General features: G+C 46.3%; 1 protein-coding gene across 1 annotated transcript in view; it reads right to left on the bottom strand.

Moving 5' to 3' along the window:
• Nucleotides 1-9,525, bottom strand: part of PFAS (phosphoribosylformylglycinamidine synthase) — a 323,630-nt gene extending 314,105 nt beyond the window's left edge. The window contains exon 1 of the mRNA XM_078652618.1: nucleotides 9,328-9,525. The gene's annotated coding sequence lies outside the window, so the exon portion shown is untranslated. The remainder of the gene's footprint in view (nucleotides 1-9,327) is intronic.
• Nucleotides 9,526-16,826: the final 7,301 nt, after the last annotated feature.

Consider the following 16,826-nt stretch of genomic DNA (forward strand, 5'->3'; position numbering starts at 1 on the left):
ACCTAAAAACATATGCTATCTCGTAGCGTGCTTAAACAAACATATACAAGCATTAGCAAAGCCATAAATAAATGAACCTGCTTTCCCCACTTAATTAACAAGCGTTAAAAAAGCAATAGGTCTCGCCTTTCATTAAGTTAAAGCCATTTGATTTGCTATACAATACCACTAGCAAAGCAAATGGCTTTAACTTAATCAAAGGCGAGACCTATTGCATTTTCAATGCTTGTTTCTCTCTTATGTGGATGGGTCGCAGCTCAGAGCAGTGCACTCTCTCTGAAATGCATTGATGAGGAAGATTACAGTTCTTTATGTGGGATGCTGTAAGGAGGATGGCCCCAGTGCTCTCTGGGAGATGCTTTGCAGCGAAGTGCAGTGCACTCTGAAATGTAGTGAGGAGGATTGCAGTATATTGTGTGAGATGTTGAGAGGTTGATGGCTGCAGTGCTCAGTGTGAGATGTTGTTAGTCGGATGGCTGCACCTGCATGCCGCACACTCCATCTGAGATGCAGAGAGGATGGCTGCGTCTGAGTGCAGTGTAGTGTATTTTTTCCGGGGTAATGTGCTCAATGCTGGCTGCTCTCCTGCGACTGACAGGAGGATGTCTCTCTCTTAACTCAGAGTGCGGTGCACTTTCTCTGAGGTGCAGTGAGGTGGATGACTGTGCCTAAATCCAGTGTGGTGCATTCTTTGGGGTACTGTACTCTGTGCTGACTGCTCTCCCTCAGCTGGCAGGAGGAGGCCTCTCGTCTGACCCTCAGTGCAGTGCACTCGCTCGGAGATGCAGTTTGGTGGATGGCTGAGCCTGGGTGCAGTGCAGTGTTCTCTTTCTGAGACACTGTGCTCCAGGCTGCCTGCTCTCCCTCAGATGGCAGGAGGAGGTCTCGCTCCTGACCCGGAGCCCAGTGCAGAGTACTCTCTCTGAGATGCAGTGAGGTGGATGGCTGTGCCTGAGTGCAGTGTAGGGCAGTGTTCCCTCTCTGAGACACTGTGCTCCATGCTGACTGCTCTCCATAGGCTGGCAGGAGCATGTCTCTTGCATGACCCAGAGCGCAGTGCTGTGCACTCTCTCTGGGATGCTGTGCCTTCCCTTGGCTGGCAGTAGTATGTCCCCAGCCTCAGAGGAGGATGTCCCCCGTCTGATGCTGCTGCTCTTCCCGTAAAGGACAAGGGAGGCCGTGGAACAGATTTGCATAACAATGGAGCCTGTAAATGGCAGGACATAAATTCCCAGCAGCCTCCTCTGCATCGATTACCATTCACTGCCTTCTCACCCCAGAGCCTTAGGGAGCATGCTCAGTCTGCCCACTAGGTGCTACTGCCACACTGGGGAAGGGCTGAGGTGCAGTGACAGAGCTGGGAGAACAGCAGTGCTTTGAGGAAGGGCCGAGGTGTACTGACAGAGCTGAGAGAGCAGCAGAGCTGCGAGGAACGGCCGAGGTGCATTGACGGAGCTGGGGGAGCAGCAGTGCTTCAAGGGAGGGCCGAGGTGCACTGGGAGAGCATCAGTGCTTCGAAAAAGAGCGGGTGTCCACTGACAGAGCTGTGAGATCAGCAGTGCTTCCTGGATTTGCTGAGGTGCGCTGGCAGAGCAGCAGTGCTTCAAGGGAGGGCCGAGGTGCACTCACAGAGCGTCAATGCTTCGAGGAAGGGCCGAGGTGCACTCACAGAGCTGGGAGAGCAGCAGTGCTTCGAGGGAGGGCCAAGGTGCCCTTGCACTGCCACGGAGAGCGGGAGGTGCACCAGAGACATTGAGCAGATCCCTGTGAAAGGGGAGGGGGGGGGGGGGGGGGGGGGGGGAGGACGGTTAAGTCCGCTGTCGCTTTTTAGCGCACATCCCTTGGGGGGACCCATAAAAGGGCGAGCCCATAGGTCAAACAGTAAAAAAAAATTTGAAAAATCTAACACTCTACAAACCCTGAGAGGGATTTGCAGACTCTTGACAGGCACAGTCCCCCTGAGACCACGATCAATAGTACGCAGTTCATGGTCCCGGGATGCGTAGTCAGAGGCTGAGAAAATCCAGACAAAATAATTACTCGGCTGTTCGCGCGGAGAAGAGGAAAGTCTGCGTCTTTGAGAGAGACAGACGGAAGGGGAAACAAATAGTGCTTCCCCTGTACTTAAAGGCAATGCCACAGGTAAAATATCTAATCCCAGTGGGCGTGCCTAAAAGGAGACAGGGTGGAAACAAGGAGGGATTGACATGCCATCAGTGAAATCATTGCACTGCCTTTGGCATAATTCGCGATGCCAAACGACGCGCACGAATGAAAGCTGAAGGCGGAGTTGGGACGAGGCTTCTGTAATCGTATCGATTCCAAGAAGCCTCGTATGACGAGGCAAGGCATGCGCTGCCTACGTCAGGCCGAGACCTAAAAATGGGACATTTTAATTAAAAATAAATAAGTCTCCAGCTCATTGCCCAGGTGATAGGAGGCTGCCTCATTGTTTTTGGCAGGGTCAAAAGTGCCACGTCTGCTCCTGGTTTCGACAGTGAGTGCCGCAGGGAAAGTTTACCTTTAGCTCTTCACAGAAGTACCCAACCTGGTCCCCTGCAATGATTAACCCCAGGGCACAGAGGCATGGCGGTAGCGGTGTTTCCAAGAACTAGATTCACAACAAGGCCTGACAGCGCAAGGACAAAAACAATTGTGTTTTCTTCTTTTCAGTTTCACACATAATAATTTAGCAGGTATTTATGAACAAAAACACTGACACGCTTACTGTACTCGGCAAGCAACGGCTACAGCAGCAGAGTGCAGAGAGTCTCTCTTCAGCCCCCAGGGTGAGCAGGAGGAACACCGCTGGCAGGCACAGACCCTTCAGCGCAACGTAAAACAAGCGAAAGAAAAAACAATGCGCAGTTGTGTGGAAATAGTAACCTGATCCACGAGGAATGCACTGCCACCCTGCTGCTCACTCCCGAGAGCAAAACGCCATGGGAGTGAACTTTAGAAAAGAGGTGGGACATGCACCCGCCTTTAGCCATTTGCATGCTTTCATTATTGAAAGACACACGCAAAATCCAATGAATGGGAGGAGTCAGACCCACACAGAGAAGCAACAAGAAGCCTCGCAGAGCAGCACATGCGCATTGCTAGGCTCAACCTAAAAAAAAAAAACTGGGGCAAGCATGGTGACGTCTGTGCGCATGTGTCATCAGAACACACAGCATGAAACAGCCACCGTGTAATTTTTAGGTTGAGCCTGGGCAGTGCATGCGCTGTCTGAGAGTCATGGTGTATTAGAGTATGGACTTGAAACCTGGCCACTCGCCGCCCATATTTTTAATTGGCCTGTGTCATTGTCCTTTGTCAATGCTGGCTTCCGATTCATTAATAGGCTTGTTAGTCCCTACTTAGTACCGCCTTGTCTTCATTTGTAACCTCCCATGAGGGCTGGCCCTTTTACTTCTGTCGTTACACTTTATGTTTTATTTTGTCTGTAGGCACTATTTTATTTAATGAGTCTCTCCTACAGCAGGCACAACATGCTTTCCTACAACATTCATTGCGCCATGTGTGCTTTCACTTTCCAAGCAGCCTGGGACAACGGCGGACGCTTCTTTGAAGTGAAATAGGTCTCGCGTTTACAAGAGTTTGAGCTATTGGCAATGTAAATGACAATGTCTTTTATTTGTGTTTTAATTATCAAAACAGATAATAAAATGCTTTGTCATTTACAATGCCCATAATCTTAAACCCTCGCAAATGCAAGACCTATTGCATTGCAAATTCTTGTTTTATTTACCATTCAAAGATGGCAGACGCTACTTGGAACAGTAAATAAATAAACAAACAAACAAACATAGGCGAAAGAGCTTATTTAAAACAGAGTAGCCCGGTAACAAATGACAGGTGCTATGCCATAAAAGTATCAGATATTGCCATGTGTGTAAAAAATGTGCAACAGTAAAATAAATTTAATAAAGCTGGGAATAGAAACAAGAAGGTTGGTGGATTAAAAAAACTGCAAGAGGCACAAGCAATGGGGAGCAGACGGGGGTGGTGTTTATATTGCTATGTCTGCAAGATAAATTAACAATACAAATAAATTTAATAAAGCTGGGAGTGGAAAGGGGAGGGGCAGGGGAACAGAAATAGTATGGTTTATGGAGAGCAACAGAAGTGCGAGGTGGGGGATTTAAATAGGAAAAAAAAAAAAGAATACGTTGAGCGGGGGGAGCAGCACATGAGGGAGATAGCAATAAAATATTTACACTCTCCTGGGTTGCTAAAATAACAAGCATTGGCAAAGCCAATCGGTCTTGGCTATGCAAGAGCGATTGGCTTTCCAATATGTTTTAGCCATGTTTTACTCCAGGGAGGCTGCTTTTCAGCATGGCTAAGTAAGTAGGGTAAAGGAGAGAGGGGTGGAGTGTCGTAACGTGGAGTAGAGTGTTATAGAGTGACGTTAAGCGGAGTATACTGTTCGAGTGGAGTGACAGACTGGAGTGGAGTAGTGTGTCATAGAACAGAGTGGAGTAAAGTGGCATGGAGGGGTATAGAGGGTTTTGCGCAGAGCGTCGTAGAGAGGAGTAGTATCGCAGAATGGCACAGAGTGGAGTAGAGTGCTGTGGAGTGGCACAGAGTAGAGTAGAATGTCAATGGAGCAGAGTTTAATGCAGTAGAGCATCAGAGTGGCAAGGAGTACAGTGGCCTAGTGAAGTGGCATAAAGTAAAGAGGTGCAGAGCAGATTGGCGTAGAGTGCATTGGCGTAGAGTAGAAAGGGGCAGATTAGATAGATTGCAGTGGCATAGAGTGCAATGACGCAGAATGGAGTAGTGTAGAGTGGAGTGGTGCAGGGTAGAATGCAGAGGTGTGAAGTGGCATAGAGTGAAGTGCTGCAGAGTATAGTGGTGCAGGGTAGAGTACAGTGGCATAGAGTAATTACGTAGAGCAGAGTGGCGCAGCATTGATTGCAGTGGCACAGAGTGGAGTAGATTGGCATAAAGTGCAGTGGTGTAGAGTAGATTGTTTAAGAGTAGAGTGAAGTGGTACCGAGTAGAATATAGTGGTGTAGGGTAAAGTGCATTGGCATAGAGTAGCGGTGTAGAGTAGAGTGGTGCAGCATTTATTGCAGTGGCATAGAGTGGAGCAGCGCAGAGTGGCATAGAGTGCAGTGACAGAGTAGATCGTTTCAGAGTAGAGTGAAGTGGTGTAGGATAGAGTGGACAGGCATAGAGTAGAGTGGTATAGAGTAAAGAGACAGAGGGAAGTGGCGTAGAGTGCAGAGTCAGAGTGCAGTAGATTAGAGTGGTGTAGAGTGCAGTGGTGTAGAGTGCATTGGTGTAGAGTGCATTGGCATAGAGTGCAGTGGCGCAGATGTAGAGTGGTAGACATAGTAGAATATCGTACACTACAGTGGTGTAGAGCAGAATGGCACGGAGTATATTAGTGTAGAGTGCAGCGGCATACAGTGGTGCAGAGTAAAGTGACAGAGTGCAATGGTGTACAGTGGAGTAGAGTATAATGGCGTACAGCACAGTGATGCAGAATAGATTGGCATAAAGAGTATTGGTTTTTCAGAGTAGAGTGAAGTGGCAAAGAGTGCGGTGATACAGAGTACAGCGTTGTAGTGTGCAGAGTAGATTAGAGAGGATTGGCGTACAATTCAGTTGCAGAGTGTGCAGTGTTGCAAAGTATACTGTCGTAAAGTGCCGTGGGGTATAGTAGAGTGGCATAGAGTGCAGTGCCGCAGAGTAAAATGTCAAAGAGAGCAGTGGTGTACAGTAAAGTGGGACAGAACAGAATGGCGTAGAGGGCAGTGATTTAGAGTGCACTGGTGTAGAGTGATTTGGTGCAGAGTAGATTGGAGTAGAGGGCATTGATACGAAGTAAAGTGGTGTAGAGTGCATTGATGACAGTCCAGTGGCTTAGCAGAGTAGTGTGGGGTAGAGTGCATTGGCGTAGTGTGAAGTGGCATGGGGTAGAGTGCAGTGGCATGGGGTAGAGTGCAGTGGCATGGGGTAGAGTGCAGTGGCATGGGGTAGAGTGCAGTAGGGTAACGTGGAGTATGCATGATATGGTAGGGTGCTGCCATTAGACAACACATCTTCAATTGAAATTACCTTAACATTTACAATCGCACACAGTTTTACTAATAAAAGTATACAGCACACAAACGATAATGTGTGGAAAAGTCATAACCTAATGTATTGATTTGATCATCAACACAGTTCATTTAGATATTTAAATTTTATTGTGTGCGAGGGAAAAAAAATCTATACAGCCATCCGCAAGCAGATCTCCACTAGCCAGCATGATTGTCACATAAATCGTCTCACGTTTATATCAGAGAAATAAAAATAACCACCAAGCTCCCTGGAATGCAAATCCTAACATTTTACCTCTGTCTTTGAATGCACAAAAATGTGATCAGATTCACATGTAGGAGTGATAAAACGATTCACAGTAAACAGCAATACCACGTTTGGCATCCTCAATTAAAATACTCCACACACTCAGGGATGAAATGGGGGATAACAAAAAATACGTTGACAATAAGGAGAAAACCAAGTCACCCCAATATCGACAAAGAGCTTCAACTTAATATGAAAAGAATCCCACATCATTTCAAAGGTGTCAGGGATCTAACCCACCTGACAGGTGCTCAACAACGAGAACGCACTATGAACAACTACAGCGGGCATTGCCAGCCTTTAGATCTACAGCAGTCACAGAAACACTAACTCAGGATGGCTGCTATAGGCTTAGAAGCTAATATTTTTAGGAATGCAGCTGGCAAGAAAAAAGCTGGACTAATCCACCATCTCTGACTACAAGTCGCCACACCAGCTTCTCTGTTTCCCACTTTCAAAACTTAGTACGAAAGAAAGAGAGTTGGAAATCACGATGAACCACCAACTTAAAGCTGCATCTAAACCAGCTACGTTTTTACCGGGAATCGTGCAGAGTAAAAAGAACTGGGAACTTCCAGTGTAACACTGTCTGGCCTTGCAGTGCTGCAGCTTATGGTCTTTGTCTTAACTAGTAGGAGTTTTATGTAGCTTCAAAACTGGCAGCAGCAAAGGCAAGGGAACTAGTACCTTGCCAGAAAGCACTCAATGATATACAAATCACAGGGGAAACATCATTTACTACGAAGTAATTACCACTAATAACGTTTTCCACGAGTCACTTACCACGAAAACGTCTTTTAAACGCGGGTGCCTTCCACGACCTCCACTACCACGCAAGTACGTTCTGCGTGGGCTTTGGGGGGGAGACGTGTTATTCGTTCCAGTCGTTCTGCGTGGGCTTGGGGGCTGGGGAGGGAATATATGATTTTTCCACGAAGACAAGTTCCACGCATGGCATTACCACGCGAATTTTAGTTCGCATGTGTCTTCACCACGCAGCATTTGACAACGCATGTTTTTACTCCGCAAAATGAACGTTACGAAACATCTCACGTCTCATTTAAATTTACATAACGATGCTGATAGGCTACATGCAGTACGAAGGAAAAGATCGATGTTTTAAACAATTAAAAACAACAGATTCCCTTACATTTTATTTTTATTTTTTTCATAAAGCGCTTAAATAATACCTTAATTAATAAAGTTTAGATTCTTATCTGACCCCTGTACGTCTTTCCCCATCAGCCCTTTCTTCCACCGACCACGGAAACAAGCGTCAAAACACGTCTATCAAAACTGTGAAAGGACTTCAATTATGACGTACACGTCTCCTTGTTGGTGAGGCTATTTCCTTGTTCGTTTTTTAAGTTTTCTTATTTATTTATTGTTATCCGCTTGTTTTTTTTTGGGGGGGGAGACCCCCCCAACCCCCCCTAGCCCCCCCCCCAACTCCCCCTAGCCCCCCCAGCCCCCCCCCCCAAGCCCACGCAGATCGTACAGGCAGAACGACACGAAGGAATACCACTCGCGTGGTAAAGACGGACGTTGAAAGCATACGCGTGGAAAAGACCTTTTCGTGGTGAGTGACGCGTGGTAAACGTTATGCGGGGTAATTCCTTCGTAGTAAATGATGTTTCCCCTGGGGAGGGGCTGGGGGGGGTACTTGGGGGGGCTGGGGGGGTCTCCCCCCCCAAAAAAACAAAAAAAACAAAGGAGCAGGTTACTTCGAAAATAAAAATACGCACTTCAGTACCACTGAAGAAAAAGGAAAGTGCCTCCCCCAAAGACGTGCCGTGTACGTCAAAATAGCAGTCCGTTTTTAATGTTGGTAGACGTGTTTTGACGCTTGTTTCGATGGTGGATGGAAGGAAGGGCTGCTGGTGAAAGACGGGAAGGTGTAAGGTAAGTAAATAATCTTTATTTAAAATATATAAATATTTAAGCGCACAGTAAAATAAAAGAATTTATAAATCTAGGGTAATTTGTTGTTTTTGAATGTTGAAAAAAAAACGATCGAATGGGTTAAGCAGTTACTACAAACTCTAGACATACTTTTTTTGCCTATCAATTTCATTATGTTTCATTTGTGCTTAGTGGACGTTTCTACGCGTGTTATAATCCATTGTTGTAAATTCCAGCGTGGTAAAGCCACTTGCGAACTAAAATTCGCGTGGTAATGCCATGCGTGGAACTTGCAATCGTGGTAACATCATATATTCAATCACAGTACTAAGACCACATATTAGGATCACGAACTTAAACTACTATGGAAGATTTTTAAAGAGATACTTTAAAGGGGCACTGACCGTAGACTACTGCAGACACGAGAGTACTTTCAGACTGTCCGCAATTATTTTTCAAAGTTGAATATCCTTTTGCATACAATAAATACGAGATTTACAACCATTCGTGGAGGAAGGGCAAACTTTAGAAAACACAAAGAATTGCTTATAAACACATGGTAAGCACAGTATATTGCATTGCCCTTATCGTTTATATAGCACTATATTGTAGCGTGTTATAGCTCATTTTATATGGCGCTTCATAATTTAGAGGGGCACATTAATAGGGTTTGTAGTACATTAAACTTTAAGTCTATATCGTTGAGGAGACTAGGTGATGGGAAGATTTTCCGATATGCTTTGTTGGGGAATCACGAGGTTAGGACCTAGCCTTCCATGTCGTGACACAATCTGCCATGTCCCCACTCTGTTAAGACACAGTCAACCCCTGCAAATCCAGACCGTTTACACTCCAGTGTAGCACTCATTCTAGTCATCAACATAATGTAAACCAAAAGTAAAATATTTGCTTAACGCTTAAGGAATACGTATTAACACGATGCATTAATCCACAAACTTTGTAATTTAGAGAGAAAATTGCACATTTGTCCAATCTCACAAACAAACTAAACAAGCATTAAAGTAAAATGACTACTTCATGCTCTCACTTAAACGTTACCTTAAAGTATGACACAGCCAAATTGTTTGCACAGAGATGAACCCGTTCTGTGCACAATCTGTGGATGCAGGTGGCTCCTACGAGGCTGCAGCGGTTGCGCTCGTTTTGCTGTACGGAGCCCTCAGAAACCCAAGCGTGCAGATGCAAGTACCAGCCACAAGTTTCAAGAAGCGTGGGGCTTCGAGGACTCAAAGCATAACTGCTTCCGGGTCACGACAACAGTGAAGCGCAAGAACTAGACCTACGATGTATGAAACAGCGAGAAGCCATCTTGGATGAGGTTCAAGATGACATTTTTGGTACTTCGTGCAGATTTATTTATTTTTGTTAAAAACGTTATACTTTTTAGAACTCTAAATGCGTTTTTTTGAAACCGAATTCAAGGACTTAAAAACCTTGTCTGTTTCATTATAAAAGCATGTTTACAGTACCAGAATGCAAATCAAAAACCTTGACTCGTGCAAAGGGAAGCCACCTGGCTGTTTTTTTACTGGCATGATTAATATTTTAATGTCCTGTCTGAAACAAGAATTAGGAAAATCACCACAAAGTGTTTTTCTCCCCCTCTTATCACTACATGCGTAAAAGTGTAAATATAAGAAAACTCTTTAAAATGTGTTCTAGTGCTGGCTTAATGATTGCATGATGTTGGGGGGAGGGGGAAACAAACATTCAGTGCAATGACTTTCTGGATGCCAATAAGCGCCAGGACACTCCTTGGAGTAGCTCTGTGTGCCATAGGAATGTTTTATTCATTCATTCGTCCCACCTGATAATTGAAGTAAACAAAAACAGAAAAGGCATGTTAAAAATGAAAACACAATTTTATATAAAGCTCTATTTATGTCTCATTAAAGAAGACTATTTTATATAAAGTTCTATTTATATATATTGTCCAGGCTTTAGCAGAATGTTAAAACATAAGCAAATGGCCATTATTTTTCCTTGGGAAATATTGCAACCTAACTGGTGCAGATAACATGGTTGCTGTGGCACTGGCCAGTGATGGCAGCAGTAAGCCCAGCTAATGTTGTTGTGTTGCAATGAAGGACACACATGCACTTAGTGACTGGGTGTGGGCAGGAAGTCACAAGCGACCACCGCAGGTTTATTTATACCCTCTGGCCACGCCTGGCCAGAGGGTGATACAAACTATGTGTATCTGTTCCGGGGTAACAGTCCTCGGGCTACATGTGGCCAACAACTACACCGCTACATCCCATCCCAAGTCAGTGTTTGAATCAAACAAATGAAAATTCTAACACATAAAGTCTGTAAGTCTTTGACTTGGCCTCGGATTAGGATTTCAGGTTGTACCTTGGGTGGCTGCCTCCTCGGCTCGTCTGGAGATTGTCCGGTGACCTGTGGGGGTGTCGGTCACCGGGGTTCCGTCCTCGACTGTGAACCACAGCTTGGTCTCCTACTGAGATCTTCCATCTTCCACCTGGCCGGGGGTTACCCAGTCGGTGTTGACTTTGTGGATTCTCTTGAACCAGGATATGTTTCAGGTAATAACTTCTTCCCTCCTCTGGGCAGTGATGGCAGTCCCGTTGGTCTTCAGTATAGTCCCCACTCCAGGCTTGTAAGGGGTGTGGAATTTCCCGCCGCTGCGGCGGTTGTTCACAAGGACGGTGCACCCTGGCATGATATTCATCGTCTTCGCCTTTCTCCTCATGCTGGCCTGTTCATTGGTCGGGGTCCTCCGTGTCTGGGTTTTGTTGGGGTCATAGGGCTCCGGTGCCCAACCATTGACGGCAGGGATGGTATCTCGCCGGGGACCCGCCGGCATCAGGGACTAGAGTAATCTCTGGGTGGTGCAGTGAGGAGTGCTGTGGTACTCTCGAAGGAATCTGTGCAGGGCTACCTCTGGGTCAGTCTGCTCGGAGACGGCAATTCGTAGGATATTGTCTAGGGTCCTCATGATGCATTCTGCTTCTCTGTTAGCTTGTAACCATTGAGGAGTGATCCGGTGGTGATGGATACCCAGGGTTGCTAACAGGTCTTTGAATTCGATTTCTTGAAACAGGGGTCCATTGTCGGACTTGATTTTGTGGGATAACCCGAATAGCCAGAACGTCTTCTCTCATGCGGGCTGTAGGTGAGTAACTAAACGTGGACGTGATGACCTCGACCACGGGGTACTTTGTGTATCTGTCGATAATTACTGCAGTCACACGGCCAACCGAGAAGCCCCCGAAATCTATGCTGATTCTTGCCCACGGGGCGGTCGCTGGGTCGTCGGTAATCACTGGGATAGGATGCTCTTGGCTACTCATAAGCTGGCGCGGTCTACAGTTTCTCACGAGGGTGTCCACTGCTGTTTCAAGTCCAGGCAACCATACTTTCCCTCCCATCCGAGACTTCATTCGCTTTGTCCCCTGATGTCTCTTGTGGGACAAGGCTGTGGCCCGCTCCTGGAGGCTGGCGGGAATGACTATTCAAGAACCTCTTAGTACTACCCTATCTGCTGCAGCACTCAACTCGTTGCTCACTCTCCAGAGTTTTCCAAGTCGATCTTTTTCAGTTTCGTTCCATCTGTTTGCCCCATGTAGAAAGTCTTCCCAGGACCCTCATTGGAGTGATTGCAGCATGCTCATCAGCACAGCATCGGTCTAGGTTTCAGCCTGGATCTCGTCTAGGGCAGGACCATTAGGACATCATGTCCACATACTCTTCTGTCAGGCGTTCTCGGTCGCTGCTGTCCTCCGCCGCCTCTGGCGGGTGCCGCTCCAGGAAGTCTGCCGGATTCTTTGCTCCCGGTCTGTACACCAATTCCATCTGGTACTGCTGCAGCTGAATGGCCCAGCATTCAATCCTTGGTGGAGGGTGTGGTGCTGTGCCCCTGAATAGCGGGATTAACGGCTAGTGGTCGGTCGCCACCCAAAATGGATGCCCGCTGAAATATAGGTGGAAGTGGTTGCAGGCCCACTTGATGGCCAACGCCTCTTTCTCGATCTGGGAATACCGGGATTCTGTGGGTGTGAGTGATTTGCTTGCCAAAGCAAGTAGAGTTTATTTTCCCGGTTCCATTTCCTGGGTCAGAAGAGCTCCTAGCCCCACAAGACTGGCGTCTGCCAGTAGCTACGTCATACGGGTGGTGTCAAAGTACTTCATGGTGGTTCTTCCTAGCAATGCCTCCTTGTTCTTCAGGAAGGCGTCCTCCTCTCCTTGGCTCCACTTCCACGTTGCATCCTTTTTGTCAGGGCATGCAAAGGCTCTGCTAGCGTGGCCAGGTTTGATATGAACCTCCTGCAGTAGGTGGCCATTCCGAGGAAGCTCCTAACTTCCCATGCAGTTGTTGGTGTGGGTCTCGCTGTATGGCCTGTGATTTTCTTGGGTCGACTCTGACCCCTTCCTGGCTAAGCACATAGCCCAAAAACTCAATTGACTTCTGGAAAAACAAGCACTTGTCTCGGTGAAGGGTGACCCCATGCTCAGCGAGATGCTGCAGCGTGGCCCGGAGCTGGCAATGGTGCTCTTCTGAGCTTGTTAGCCTGATATGGCAGACGCATTTCGATACATAGCCTGATTTTCCAAGGTTGTTTTGGTTTCTCCGCAATCACCATTGGAGATACCCAGGGTGTCGGCCCTGTGACCTTCTCAATGACACCTTACAGTTCCAGTTCTTGTAGTTCTTTCCCCACTGACAGTCTCAGTTTCAATGGAATCCGCCTGTGTCTGAGGGCCACTAGTTTTATGGCCTTGTTGTTGTGGAGTTTGATTGGTGTCGTCTTCATGCATCCGAGACCTTTGAAGAGTTGCGGGAAAAAGTTGAGGACGTCTTCTGTCTGTAGTGTCTTGATGGCGTTGGCAAAGGTGACTAGGCCATGGTACTCGGCTGTGTGACTTCCCACCAGGAAGTCTGTTTCCCTGTCGACCACGTGAAATGTGGTTGTGATTTCATGCCCTTCTGCCTTGACTTGGAAGGTCATCTTCCCTTTGTGCAGTAGTGGGGTTTGGCTGCCATACGTGAGGATCCTGATGTGCGAGGGAGACAGTGCAGGTCGTGGGTTGAGTCGCTCATATTGTTTGCACCCCATTACGTTAATGGATGCTCCTGTGTCAATTAGCGCAGTGACTAGGGATCCAGCAATTTCTATGGCACACGTCGGTTGTGGCCGCCTCTTCCTCTTGAGGTCACTCGCAAAGGAAATCAGGTAACACTCACTCCGTCAGTTGATGAATCCTCGAGGTAGTGCCTTTGTCAGGTGGTTGTGCGTGCCGATCTGGGATTTTCGGGATTGTCCAGTGACAGGTGTTTGACTGCTTTTGACGGTGGACGCCATCCTCGAGTTCCCTGAATTCGTAGGCCTCTCCCACATGCTATTGCGAAGTGGTTTGGCGTGCCACACTCCGAACATGTTCGCCCTTGGGGTGGGCTTCCTCGTGTGGGTGTTCTTCCCTGCCACAGTATCCGCAGCGCGACCCCAGTGTGCCTCTTCCAGGCCATCGGCCCCGGGTACCTCTGTTCTGGGGTTGGATCGCATCTACCCTTTCTGTCTTGATTGTGGCCGTTTTTTCTGCTTGTTGGGTGATTGCTATGTCCATCGCCGCCACTCTGGCATCAGACAGGTCATGCGAACTGGCCATTATAAGGATGTCCTCTAGGGTGATGCCTGGTTGGCGCAGGATGAGGATCTGAGGTTTTTGTTCCGGCATCCTTGGATCACTTGGGTCCTCACTTCTTTGTTTTGGTCATCATCCATAGACCAGCTCACGCAGTTGTGCGTGGAATGCGTCTATTGAGTCCCCTTCCCTCTGTTGTGCTTGGCGCAATTTAAACCTCTCGTAATCCAGGTTTAGTTGAGGGTCGAAATGCGCATTCAGGGCCCTAACTGCAGCGTCATAGTCGTTGGGTGCTCCGTTGTTGGGGAGGTGGGCGAATAGCCTGTAGATCTCATCACCCACGAAGTGCAGTAGGAGGGAACGCTTGACTGCTCCATCTGTTTCTCTTGTAGCGTGAAGTAGTTGTTCAACCTGCTGATTCTTAGGGTCCATCTGGGAGATGCCGTGGCTGGGTCTATGAGCTCGCTGAATGGTGGAAGCGCACTGATTTACGAGTGTTTTGAAGCTGGATGCACGACTTGGGGTTTTCCTACCAGCAGCACCAGTATTCTGATGTCCGTGCTGGTACAACATTTAGCAAAATTATTATTTTCCACAACTGTGGTGGGTAGAAAGTCATGTTTTTGTTAAAGACACAGAGGCGAATATTATGAAAATATTTATCTGCCACACCACAGTGCAATTAGAACTTAACATTAGAATATAATAATCAGAAGCTTAACAACATTCCAATCAGATTTAAAAAAAACTTAACCAATCATCCATCTTCCTTCGTTTTTAGTGCGAATAAAACAAGTCTCATCTTTGAACAGGATGCACAATGAATCTTCTTCTATGATAGATGTTTTAATCCATCATCTACTTCTCCGTCATGTTCAATTATTTCCTTCAGCCCAAAATAAAGCTTAAAAGGTTGGGAAGTAAAAAGGGAGGATAATATTAGTCTCTGTCTCTTTAATAAAATAATGATTTTCTACCCACCCCTGCTGAAGAAAATCTGAATTTTATGGCAAGGCTTGGAGGCCAGTATTATGTCTTGCCATAACAATCGTCACAGAGCTCTCCACTGGTTTAAAAAAATATTTTTCAAGCACAGAATCTGCTGCTCAATCTGGCGAAGCCAGAATGCTGCCAAAACTTCCTCCCACCGTATAGGCTTTTGAAGTCATTGCATTCCTTGCCAAATGGGCCCCACATCTTGAAATATCAAAACCTGCCTTTTCCATGATCTGCTTAACCCATCCAGCCATAGTAGGGCTTGAAACAGATTGATGAGGATATCTGACTGAGAGCAACAATTGAGAATCTCCTAACACACACACACTTATTTTCAAGGCCCTTGCGCCGTCGGTACATCACTTTTTTCCCATATTAAAAGTAACACGGTGGTAACGCAAGGGGGTTATAAATAAGCCCCACAGTTCTCTTCTCGTATTATATCAAACACCTTACTACTCACAACTTACTATTTTCTTCCATACTAGGGTAAAAGATAGTTCTGTACATGCTATTAGTTATTTTCCTATGTGAACTCTTCTGAAAGAAACCAAACACAGTAGTAAAGCTAACTTTAAAGTTCACTCTAAGTCAGTAACTCATTCACAATCCAATCTGACAACTCCTTCATAACTATATTAACATCCCAAAGAGAAGAATACCTCGGACCGAGGTGCACTTTGAAATACACACTCCTCAACCTTTTCAGTGAATCGTGTTGCTCAGCAGGCAACCCCTCCACTAACTCATGACCTGCTAAAATAGCCGACCTGCTTAAATTCACCTAACTGCAAGCTTTCCTGTCTAGAAAAACCCCTGTCAAATAATTAACAACACATGCTACATAGTCCAAAATGGGATCCATATTCATTTCAGAACACCAACATACCCATCTCTTACATGCCAATTTGTAAGCCTTCAATGTTCCTAGTGCCCATGATTCTTTAATAAGCTTTGTAGCTTCTGGCAATAAGCCTGACAACCGCCATACTCTCCCGAAATCATCCAGACTATCATCTGCAATTGACCTTGCAGCACCAGTTCGTGAAATTCCCTCACTGGGTGCTCCAACAGATTCAAGTACCGGGCAAGAGCACTGGATTGTCTATGGAGAAGTCCATAACATTTGGGAACCACATCTGAGATGGCCAAAAGGGAGATTATAAGCAGCAATTCTACATGATCTCTCCTCACTTTCACCACCAACCTCTGTATCATGGCAAATGGTATAAATGCATAAATGCGTCTCTTCCCCAATGCTGCAGGAACGCATCCACTTCCTTTGCATCTGAGCCCGGATACCAACTGTAAAACTGCTGCAGCTGTGAATTTAACCTGCTTGCGAACAGATCAGTTTTGAACGGACCCCATATGGTCCCTAAAGTCTTGAACACTTTTATGTTCAACATCCAATCCCTTGAGTCCCTTAGATTTCTCAAATTCCAGTCTGCCACTGTATTGCTCAAACCTGGAATGTGCTGAGCTAGCACTGTGACACTCCTTGACAACACTCCTCACCGCAAATGACCCTGCCAACAACTCTAGGAAGTTAATATGTATATCTTTTTTTCCCCAATAACCACTTGCCTCCTGTTGTCACCGAACCAGATCTTACTCCTAACCTTCCATCAGCTTATGTCACCAAATTGGGTGCCTTTCCAAAAATGGCTTTCCCATTCTACGCCTCTAGATTTTTCATCCACCACTCCAATTCTACTTTTGTATCCCATTCAATTGAATCATTTCCTTAGGAACATACTGGGCCTTCAACCTCTGCAATGCAAGATAATGTTATGGTCCTTGAAAAATTGCCTAATGATACTGACAACAAACAAAAAATCTTTGCTAACTGCCAAAGTGTAACCCAATTGCACTCCATCTCTTTCCTTATTTCCCTGAGAAGTTTCTTCACTTTCTCCACTGGCAACTTCAACACA

This window comes from Lissotriton helveticus, chromosome 7, assembly GCF_964261635.1.
Source record: "Lissotriton helveticus chromosome 7, aLisHel1.1, whole genome shotgun sequence".
NCBI lineage: Eukaryota > Metazoa > Chordata > Amphibia > Caudata > Salamandridae > Lissotriton > Lissotriton helveticus.